Source organism: Phalacrocorax carbo, chromosome 3 (genome assembly GCF_963921805.1).
Source record: "Phalacrocorax carbo chromosome 3, bPhaCar2.1, whole genome shotgun sequence".
NCBI classification, from domain to species: Eukaryota; Metazoa; Chordata; class Aves; order Suliformes; family Phalacrocoracidae; genus Phalacrocorax; species Phalacrocorax carbo.
In genome coordinates, this window is record NC_087515.1 from 60,404,204 (window position 1) to 60,415,755 (window position 11,552).

The 11,552-nt window shown below is 41.2% G+C and overlaps 1 long non-coding RNA gene across 1 annotated transcript; it reads left to right on the forward strand.

Moving 5' to 3' along the window:
- Nucleotides 1-27: 27 nt before the first annotated feature.
- On the forward strand, nt 28-3,073 carry LOC135312858 (uncharacterized). Its single transcript, XR_010372478.1, has 2 exons — nt 28-2,899; nt 2,988-3,073. It is a non-coding gene; the product is annotated as an uncharacterized LOC135312858 (long non-coding RNA).
- The last annotated feature ends 8,479 nt before the right edge of the window (nt 3,074-11,552 follow it).

Sequence of the window (11,552 nt, forward strand, 5' to 3'; positions counted from 1 at the left end):
GCGCTGCGCATGCGCGGTGGGTGGGCAGGGGCGGTGCAGGTTCCTCCGCGCGGCTGGTGAGGGGCATGGGCCTTACGCCCGCGCGGCGCCAACATTTGGGGCCGCCTCCGTTTGCCCCGGCGGCTGGGGGGTTCCCGCCGCCTCCGCGCAGGGGGTCCCGGAGCGAGGTCCCGCTGGAACTGTCGGCTCTGCCGGCAACGGAGGGCCTGAGGCGGCAGCGGCTTCAGCCGCAGCATGAGCCGGGCGTGCGTGGCCGCGCCACAGGTGATCCTAGGCAATAAAAAAAAATAAAGCTGTTGGCCGTCATCGCTGTGGGTTAAAGTGTGGTTTGCCGGTTTCTGTGGTAACTCCGTTTGTCTGACGCCCTTTTAGGTCGGTGGGGCCGTTACCCGCGGGCTCCGCAAGGGGCACGTGGGAGTCCGTGATGTGTTCCCCGAAGACATGGAAGTGGAGTGGGGGTGCGGGTTCGCAGATGTGCCGATCAGCCTGGAACTGAGGTCCCATGTTTCCAGGGGAAGTTGGGGCGTTCTTTTAATTTGAGTGAGCCAATTCCCAGGCTGTTTCTCAGTTAATCTGGATACTGCACAAATGTTTGGCTCTGCTCAGCTCTGTGCACCTAGAGGTTAATCTTAGAGTGTGATCAGAACCTGTAGTTGTCTCAATTTCATTTGAAAATGCACATGCTTCTATGTTCCTGTATATCTTTAAGTTTTTACAATTGGAGCCATACAACACACGTCTTGATCTGACTGGAAAATGAGCACTGAAGAAGCAGATTTAATAATAGCGTGCTTATGAGTACATTATATAAACTGAGCGATTGCATGTTGCATCAGAATTTTAGCTGCTGTATATTTATTGTACCAACGTATAAGTGCATGTGCTCATAGATATGTGCATGTATATTTATGTATATATTCTTAAAACATTGTCCAGTTCTGCTTATCTTAAAATTCACTGGTAGCATCAGAAGCCACTTGGCAGAGTATTTCTGCAATATCTTTTGTCACAATGGATTAAGGAAGTTCCCTTCCCCACAGCTCTTTGAAACAATTGTTGGATTTTAAGGTTCTTTTTCCATTTTGCCTTTATAATTCCATGCTTGATGATAATTATGACAGTGCAAGCAAATACTGAGATGTTTCCAGAAAGCTAAATAGTTACTAAAAAGCCACAGATAATCAAGGATATTGTTAGGTAGATATAAGAAAATGAAGACATTAAAGGATTTGCAAAAAGTAATTCCTCACTCAGGATGAATAACGGGTATAATTCTAAATAGCTTTGTGCATTAGACATAGCACCTGCCATCAGTAGCCTGGTCTAGTTAAATAATAACAGCAGATGCTGTAATGTATAGTAGTGTTGTCCTGTGAAGAATTAAGTGGAAGAAGGTCGATACACAATATCTGTATCAATATCTCTTTACAGATGTGGGTTCTGTTGTGTTCTGACATCAATCAAGTTTATCACAGTTGAAACCTATGCATGTGAGATAAATAATACATGTGTGAACATTTGTGGAGTCAACAGGAAAGAGAATATAATGCAAAGGGGCCACATTTAAAGAAAAATTAAAATGGATCTAATTATGCAGTCATTAAAACCATAGGGAACTGTGCAATTGATGTCAGTAAGAAAAGGAGCTGGCCTAAGGTTTGTTGTTTATGAACAATGGAATATTGGAATAAAATGTCATGGTCCCAATCTTATCTGAAACACTATGGTTTTGAGTTTGTGAGGTATAAAGTATTTTTCTTAATATATATTATTTGAATTTAAAGTAATTATAAATTAAATATAAAATGTAAGCTCCACCTGTTGGTGAAAATGTGGGATTTCAAATGGTATTTGTTACTTTGCCCAGTTCCAGAAGGGCTTTATGAAAGAATAATGTAATGGTGATTTTTCTACTTAAATTCTGAAGAAATTTGAAGGAGTATGGACTAGGTCTTAGGAGGAACAAGTGTGAAAATAGCATGGGATGAATCAGCATTATGACCAGCCAAGGCATCCAGGCTATTTTAACTCTAAAGCAAAAAAGATGCCAGTTTAAAAGTTTTACTCAGTTCATAAAAAATGTTATGTCAGAGCATTGTTTTAATAATGCATTTCATACTTGATTGTCACTGAGGCTGAGCTTTTTCATCTCATGACCTCAAGTCTACTCAGTCTTTGTGTACAAATATTGTTCTGTCACAGTTAAAGTAAAAGCTCTTTCTTGATTAGATGCACATGCAGAAGTTTCCAGGTATTTCATGTGGCCATAACTCTTCCTGTAATAATAACAAGATATAATAGATTTATACTTAAGTATTTGAAAGAAATATAGCCATCTGTGCTAATAGGTCCTCTTATAAAAAAATTTTGGTGGAAAAAATCCTCGCTAAAATAATTCCAGTTTATAGTTGAAATGTTTTCCATACTCCTAAAGTCGCTGTGGCAGTGGTAGTGTATGGGTTGAAGAGTCAAGGTGGTCCCTAAAAGTCATGAAGGGAAAGTGGATGAGTTAAGGCTTAACTCATCACATCATCAGGTTGTTTCTAGCAGATGTCTCAAACTAAGTCTTACATGTTCTGCAAGAGGAAAAGTGAGCCTTCCCAGCTTTCATCTGCTTACCCCAGCTCTTTCATTCTTCTGCAAGTTATGTAGGGGAAGAGGACTTCCTTATTATGGTCCTAACAAAGTTCATGGAACAAACAGGAGAAAAAGAAACTGGAAGGAATTTTTCCATTCCTGTGAATGCTTGACACCCATCCCTTGACTTTCCAGCATCTTAATGGAAAATGCTTTCTCCCTTGACATGTTGGAATTATCATTGGAAGACATTTCTGATTGCATGCCTCAAAGTCTGCAAAAAGAAGAATAAGCTACTGAAAGATCTTTCACCTTACTCCAGGTATTGTGCCACATCTCAAGCTCTGCCATGGTTAAGAAGGTGGCTTTCTAACAGCCTGCACGCTGTATGTGAAAGGTTTGTTTTCCAGAGTTCACTGTCCAGAGGAGACATTGTGGCGTCACGGGCAAGGCAGTGACCTGTAAGTGGTGAGATAAAAGATTTTGTTCCCAGCTGTCCCAGTGATCTGCTGTGTCATCATTGCAAGTTACTGTGCATGCTTCTGTACATTCACTGCCTTATAGCTGTCCTACCTGCTTCGAATGTAAGGTCTTTGGTGACAGGATTGACTTTCCACTATTTGTGTAACAACAAAGGGTTATGAACACCACAGTCAGGACAGTCCTTCAGGATGGAGAAAGCAGCTGGAATATGGAGAGCGCTACCATAAATAGCAATTATAAAACTTTAATGACCCCTCAGGTTAGACTTTGGGCAACTACATTTTGAGGCTGGAGCTCAGCCCAAGAATCTGTTAAATAAGTTTTTAATCTATGTTCTTTCCTTCCTCCAGGGTGAGAGCAGTTGACAAAAAAAAATAAACAAAATAATACAGAATTTTGGAATGCTGGTGAAATACTTTGTGTTGAGAATGGCAGGAATCGACCATCTGACTTATATTTCATCATTCTTGATCTTAGAGTTGTCTTGACCTTAGAGACAGAGACTGCTAATTTAAAAAAACAATTAAACATTCAGCATGTTTTCCACAGATCAGGTAGATGCCAGGGAAAGATAAACTGGGCATCTGAAACAGCTCAGATTCAGGTCCTAAGATCACCTGACACCCTTATGGGATCACTTGGGAGTTCTTTCCTGACTGCAGCTTCAGTTCAGGTTCACCTCCCAGCGTTGCAAGGTGAAGTCAAACCAAAGTTGTGGGCCATAATTATGAAAAAGCACGTGCACCAGTGGAGAGGTTCCACAGTAATTGTGGAATTTCAGTGGCCATTTCAGTTTTTAAGTTTACAGACTTGCTGAGCTCATTCATAGGTACTAATTGTTTACTAGTTCTATGGTCAGGTTGTTAAAACTTAAAAATAACCCCCTATAAAAGGAAGTACAGTATCACTGACCTAAAATGGATGTGTTGCTTGGGATTATTGTTACTAGTGTTATGTTACAGCATTGTGTTGTAGAAAACAGGGTTTACATCATGTTCTTGAAATGCTGCACTTCATTAGAATTCTGAGACAGAAAAATCTATTTGACAATTATGTTACATCAACTTAAGGTAAATAAAATGACAAGCTGTAAATGGCCAGATTGCATTGAAAGATAAGGAAATGTAACACCAAAAAGCGGTTAGATACAGAAAATATTTCATTTTCTACCCTGCTGGGAAGTATTTTTATATCACAAGGCCTCTATTCTTCAGCTTGCTCTCAAAGACACTCTGTCCTATTGTTTGTTAAAAGAAAATGTTTATTATTTCTATTGCACAACCTCATAAGGATCCTAAATAGATTGTAGGAGTTCATTGCACCAGGCACTGTACAAACAACAGAGTGACTGCCCTCCCTCAGAAAAGCTCCTGTGACCAGATAAAATGTTGAAGAAAATAAATTAGCAAATGGGAAGAAGTTTAGGTAAGCCGTGGGCTGCAAAAAAGTGCAAAACTGCCATGAAACATCTTCAGTATTAACTCTGTAGAGGATCTGTAAGATGGTTTCTGGCTCTTTGATGGTGGAGGCAATGCATTTTAGAATACCATTTTTGAACTAAATGTTCTGCTCAGCACAATGGTTACATTCAATGTGAAATAAAACAGAATATCAGTACATTCATTTCATCCACCAGAGCAAAACAATCCAGTTACGGGAAAAACTTTCTACTTTTGTCAGTCTACCACTGTGGATTCATCAGTATTTTCCTTGTTACTACTTCAATAATGTTGTATAGCAAAAACTAAACACTCAAGGAACAAAGACTTCCTGTTAACAGAAAATCTGGCAGAAATTTCTGTCCAGACTGCTGAGTTCTTTCCTAACATAACTCAGGAAGTACAAAGATCCATGGCTTTCAGTATCGCCACAGCAGATGTCTAAAAATCATATTTATTTTAAAACATTAGAATTTCTTTCAATGCTTGATTCTTCTGATGTGCCTTTTGATTTGTGAGCCGTTTCATCTACTCGGGTCACATTGCCAAGCTCTAGCTGGGGCCACCCATGCTAGCAATTTTATTTTTAGTTGACAGTTTTGATTACCTCTTGATCATACCATTCTGGGTGCTAGGGCATTTAGAAGGAATACCAGTTAGTGCAAAGTTTGGGGTGAAATTTTAGGAATGCCAGGAATTACAAGAATCAAGACTACATTCACTTGCATTATTTGCTGGCCTCTGTATAAACTGGGATCGTCACACTGCAAGTAGGACCCAAAGATACAAACCCAGACTCAGCACTTAGAGCCACTGCACCATTATCACCCATTTATCATTGGGAGTTTTACAGCGTTGTGAAACATTGGTGTTTTAGTGAGCTTGGTCTTGTTCACCCAGCATCCAAGTCTCCACCTTGGAGAATGTTCCCATGAGGTTAATAGTTGTTTGCATCTTAATTAAGCTCTCTGGCAGAGTGTTTTCGAAGATGATGTTCCAGTTTTAAACATCAGGCATCCTTAAGTTAAAGAAAAAAATGGAGAGTAGAAGCTTTCTCACTACTTGCAATAGCTCCCACAAAGAACATTAAAGTACATCATACCATATCAGCTGAAACCCAGACTTTTACACTCGAGTGTGTATCATGAAAAATTAATACAAAATTACATGAACCTCTGAGAAGGACATGAAATTTGTACTATCACCACACTATGTCACCATCTACGCCTCCTGTGCAACAATCTAATCCATGGTCTTTTAAAACCCAGCTACGGACTGGGAGCAGCACAGAGCCTGTGTGTTCCCCACGAGGGTAGATCGCGGAGCAGGCTCAGTCCTTGGGTTTTCTTGTCCTGCTGCTGCATTTTCTGTGGGGCAGGTTAAAAACATGCATTTACCTCATCTGGTCTTACTGGACAATGTGTTAGAGTTAAACGAGGTCCCTGAACTCCTCCTTCATCTGTGCTAGTGTTAGGCAAATTGGTCGCTGCCTGATCCCTCGGAAGTAGGCAGCGCCCTGTTGTAAGTATCTGATACCTGTTGTGGGTTGTTATGCTCTCAGAAAAAGTGATATTCAAAAAGACTACAGAGGGGAAACCGTTTAGCTTCTGTCTCTCAAGTACAGAGGTGGGAGAGGAGTCTGTGAGCTTGAGCACGGTAGGGTTTCCGTCTTCAAAATGCTGGAAGGGATTTATAAAATGCAGAAGGCAGAGAAGGCAGAAACTTCAGGGCATGAGTATTTGGACCAAGCTCTCTGGCCACTGGGTGCCACTCTTGTTCCACAGTGAGTAAGCTGCAAGGAAGAAAAAGTTTACTGACTTCACTGTACAACCTTATGTCGAGGCAGGCTGCCAGAATACGAATGCCGTATATTCCGCCTAGCAGAAGTAAAAAGCAGAAGGTCAATGATAGACGCTTACAGTAAACAGGAACGGAAGATTTAGCAAGCAAAATCCAAGCTGCAAAACCTGGAGGTTCAGGTTTACTGAATATACCATGTGAAAGGGTAGGTTGTTAATCATAGTTGCTCTGCTTTTTGGGAGCTCCTAAGTAGGCTAGGTCAGAATTTGTGTTTTTCTAAGAAAAGGGTAAGAAGACTGATTCAAACACCTATTTTAAAATGCACTTAATTAACTGTTAGATTTTAAGTCGACTTTTTCCATCTAATGCAGCTGGTACAATAAAATGTAGTGCCTCTGTTTGAACCTTGACTTATTTATATCATTAGGGTGCTGTACCTACCACAGCATTCTGACCATGCGTTTCTCAGGTGGCAAACAACCACCACTGCTGGAGTAATGAGTATGGGAAAGTAAAACTAACTGGTATGATTTCTGTGTCCAGACTAAGGGAAGTGCGAAACTGAAATGAAAAATCATAAGCAAGAAATTGCTCCCCCAATCAACAGTGTGAGGTTTTGCTAAATATATTGTGCTTAGGCTTCACCTGCCTTAAATTGCTACAGTTCTGTTAAAGTCGTGGTGACTGTGCTGATTTCTAACAGGTGGGAATAAATTTTAATTCTTTCATGTCTTGTTAGTTTGACTTGGTTTTAAACCAAAATGTTCTAACACCTTTGAAAATACAACCGTGATCTGCTCACTTCCATATATATTCTGTCATACTGTGATCTGAAAATGGAAGTAGATGGGGAATAAACTGATTTCTTTCTGGCTTTTCACTTGTGAAACTCGTTTGAACTTAATTTGGAGCCACAGCTCTGCTCAGACTGCTAATGAATGTGTCTGTTTAGCCCTGTGTATTAAATATACACTATTCAATGTTGTATTCACAGCTTAAAATGGATTTTTTTTATTGCAGTTACACCCAGAGGCCCCCAACAGAACTCCAGCATGTCAGGAATTGTACTAATGCAGTAGAAGATATGACCTCTGTCAGGAAAACCTTGCCATGTGAGTCTAAAAGAACAGGGAAAAGTAGATACTGACAGATGAAGGGAATAAGGAGGCACTGAGGTAGTACTGGTCAGCATGACAAGCTGTGGTCTCAGCAAGGCAGCGTTTTTCCTATAGCATCACAAAAGAAGGATCTGAAGGGCACAATAAGGGAACTTTGCAGATGTTTACAGAGAGGGCAGAGAGGAGAGAACATCAAGGTGCTTCTTTGAAACATGGGCTGCTCTCATGAACAAGCTCGCCTCAAAAATGAGTCAGTTTTGAGGAAGCAGACTCAGAAATCTTTGTATAGGGGCAAAGTGAACGTGAGGTTTTGTGTTGCAATATAAAAGGGGAAACAGTGGAAGATGTAAAGAGAGGAAGGACCTAGCCAAAGTGAGAGGTAGATAGATAGTGATGAAGGATGTGTGATTTTTGCTGGTTATGACAAGTGGGACAAGGAAGCATTTATGAACGCCAGAGAGCAGGTGGTTTCAGTATGCAAGGTATGAAGAGTTGAGAGTTGGATGAGAATTTTAACTACATGAGTGAAAAAGTATTTTACAGCTATTGTGCAGAAAGATCTGGAAAACAAAGGTTGGGAATGCAGCCCAGTTAGAGGTCCAAGGTGATAACAGTAGTCTGATTATATGAGTAGATGCGAGCACAGTGGTAGTATTGTTGACAGTGATCAGAAAACGTATTGCTAGGAATGTGCAGGAAGAACATTTTAAGGTGGTTTTTTGTCCAGACCATGCCATCCCAGGCCTCATTCTGGGCACACAGGTACACAGTGGAAGCTTTAGTTCTTGCCTCTTACTCCTAGCACATGCTAAGAGTAAAGTGAGAAGATCCAGATCGGAAGGCACTTGCAAAAGTTTTCATATACTTGATAGCAGGAAGAACTTCAGAAAGTATATGAAGGATAGGAGGAGTCTACTAGGACTGGAGCTGTAAATGAGAAGGTTACAAAATCTTGGATCTGTCTATGATCTAGAAGGACAGCTGAGCATTAGAGAAGGAGATCTAACCAAGACTCTGAAGGTTTGTTGCTCTAAGTACCTTGGAAACTTTGCTTCTATGTTAACTAAAAGGCCTTAAAACAGGAATTAAAGTCAGCAGGAATCCAAGGTATGGCTTCACCTGGATAAGTATCTCACTGTCTTGTACAATCACACTAGTGAACAAGAGATCATAAGAAGAGTGGAAATAGAGCATTGGGGGACTTTGGGGTGAAGATAAGTGGCTTATATTTGATGTGAGAGAAATGGAGACTTCCTTTGATTAAACCCACAGTAACTAGGCTGCACAGGGTCTAAATATCTTATTAGATATTGCTAAAACCAGCAGTCAATTATGTGACACTGTCAGAGGAGAAGTCCTTAGAGACTTGAGGAGTTCTGTATGCAAGGACTCAGTTCGCAAGGCGGTCTATCAAGATATATGTCTGAATATCCATAGTATCAAAGCACATCATCCACAAGTTATCAAACCATTCCATCTAGCCCTAGCAGCAGGATGTGGAACAGGTACCGCTGATACACAGACTGGAAAGGCAGTTAATATTACTCTTGGTTTTCAGGGATAACAGAGCTTGCCAATATCCATTCATTAACTCAAGATTGTTTTTTCAGTGGCTATTCCCCAAGTCTCTTGCATTTCATCATTTCAAAGCACCAGACTGAGTCAAATTCAGGTGCATCGTTTTTTAGTACCCATGTAGAAATCAATACAAAATGCAGATACTACAAGCTAAAAAAATTGGGACTTTTCAGAGATGCTTAAATGAACTCTTTTCTGCAACTATTTATTGATTGTCTTTGATAACCACCTTGCAAAGTGTTTTCTTACGCTTAGGCAGTGATTCCATATAGTTAGAAGGGTGCTCATGTGACAACTTCTTAACCAGTCATGCAGCTTCCTCTCTGAGATCTATGATAGGTTTTCTCTGAGGAGTCATTCAGGTCCTCTGCCAAGACATGTATTTGAATTGTTAAGGTTAGTTTGGACTGCACAACCTTGAAATTAGTACGTCTTCCCTGTTTTCCAAAATTGCAGTGGACTATCATGGCCACATTTCCCTACTAAACAAATGACATTTTCAGCTTCCCAGCTCACATTGGTATCTCAAATGAGACATGACAATTACTGACAATTTGGTGGTGTTTTTCATCAGAAAGCAAAATCTGATCAGCTTTTTAGTAGGTAACACTAAATGCTGAATTACATTACCGTTGAGAATACTGTGTGGTACGTATGTTCTTGGCAAAGGATCCAACTCCATGCAACCTGTCCTTCAGATTGAGGATATATCAGATCACATTTTTATTTCTGGTCTACGTTACTGCAGGTTCAATATTCCCTGCTGCTACCTGATGTATAATAGTGGAAAGGGAGAGAAGTCTGTAGATGACCCTGAGACTTGTTAAGTCACAAACAAGCAATAGAGCAATGTCTTTAAAGAATCACAAATTGTTTAGGTTGGAAGGGAGCTCTTGAGATAATCTAGTCCTGTGTTTCAGTATATGCCCATTTCTTCTTGTCCTGTCACAAGGATCCACTGAGAAGAGTCTGGATGTCTTTTCTTCATTTTTTCCCATCAGGTGCTTATACACACTGGTAAGATCCCCCTGAGCCTTCTCTTTTCCAAGCTGTCTCATGAAGGATGCTCTGGTCCCATAACTCTTTTTGTGACCCTTTGCTGGACTCACTCCAGTAAGTCCATATCTATCTTATACTGGGTGCCCAGTACTGGACCCAGCACTCCAGATGTGTCTCACCAGTGCTGAGTAGAGGGGAAGGATCACCTCCCTCAACCTGCACTTCCTAATGCTGCCCAGGATGCTGTTGCTATTGAATAATCCTGCCTTACAGGGAGTCAAGATCTGGTGTTGGGAAGCCCTGATCCCTTCATTCTGTGCTATCCTCATCAGTACAGCTACCTGTAGTACTGGGAATTCTGTGTGGGATAAACTTACGTGTGACTTGCCAGTCATCTGTAGAGCGAACTGAGCAACCTGGTCACCTCTCTTGGAATTTTGCCTGCCCCAGAAATACAGGTGGTATTTCCAGTCAAACTGCAGAGACTGTTTTTCTGGGGTACCGCATTATCCTCCAGTGATCCACCATTCTCGACATGATTTTCATTGTTTTGAAGTGGTAAGAGGAAAAGACAGTTTCTTCTAGGCAATTACATAAGCATACAGAACTTGATTTATGATCCATAACAGAAATCAGTCTCCTAGGTCTCAGTTTCAAGCCTAAACCTGTATGCAGCAGGGTCACAACCATTTGCCATCATCACCTTACCTGACTTCAGTATCAGTGTCTCTTTGGCCACATATGGTAGGGCGCACAGCTGCACCCCGTAAACATTCCTTGGGCCTGTTACCCAGCTTTGGGAGTTCCGAGTTGTCTGCTGCCTGTGTCCTTCCCATTGTAGTTCTAGAAGTTCTCCAGCAACCTTTGAGATACAGGTATTCAACATGAGGGAACCATAGACATTAGGTTTGTGACTTGCTCATAGTGAAATAAACTAAGGACTTCTCCTTTCTGCTAAGGTGCTCACCTCTCTTAAATCACTTCTGTTATCTACCATGATTCCCAGCGTATGCGGAGAGAGAAAACTAGACCCAGCTCAGAAGAGGGGGCAGCCTAGAAGTTCAGGAGGAGCTGACAAACTTAAGAGCTAAAGACCTTAGGCTTTTGGCTCTTTTGGTTGTCTAAAGCCCAATTCAAAATTCCTGTCGGTTTCCTGCATGTTATATCATTTCCTTAGGACTAGAGACATTGCTGGAAGCAAAACTTTTCTTTGTATGGCGCCAGATAGAAAGCTATTACAAAGTCAGTGATTCAACAGGGGAACATGCTTCTGGGTGAGCTGCACAAACTCCTGAGCTGCAGTGATATTGTTCTGGATATGAGTCTGAAAAGAACATTTCCTGCATAAATCATCATCAGTAGACATCTTCACTCTCATTGCTGCAGTCAGGGATGGCAGCTCTATGCCCTGTGCTACACACCATGCCAATTACACAAAGGCAGCCCGTACATGCCTGGGGCATTTATGGACCTCACAGATCACTCTGAAACATCTGTAAAGGAGCTGCTGCCATATTAGCATTCCCTGTCCTTGTGTGACAATACCTTGCATGGCATA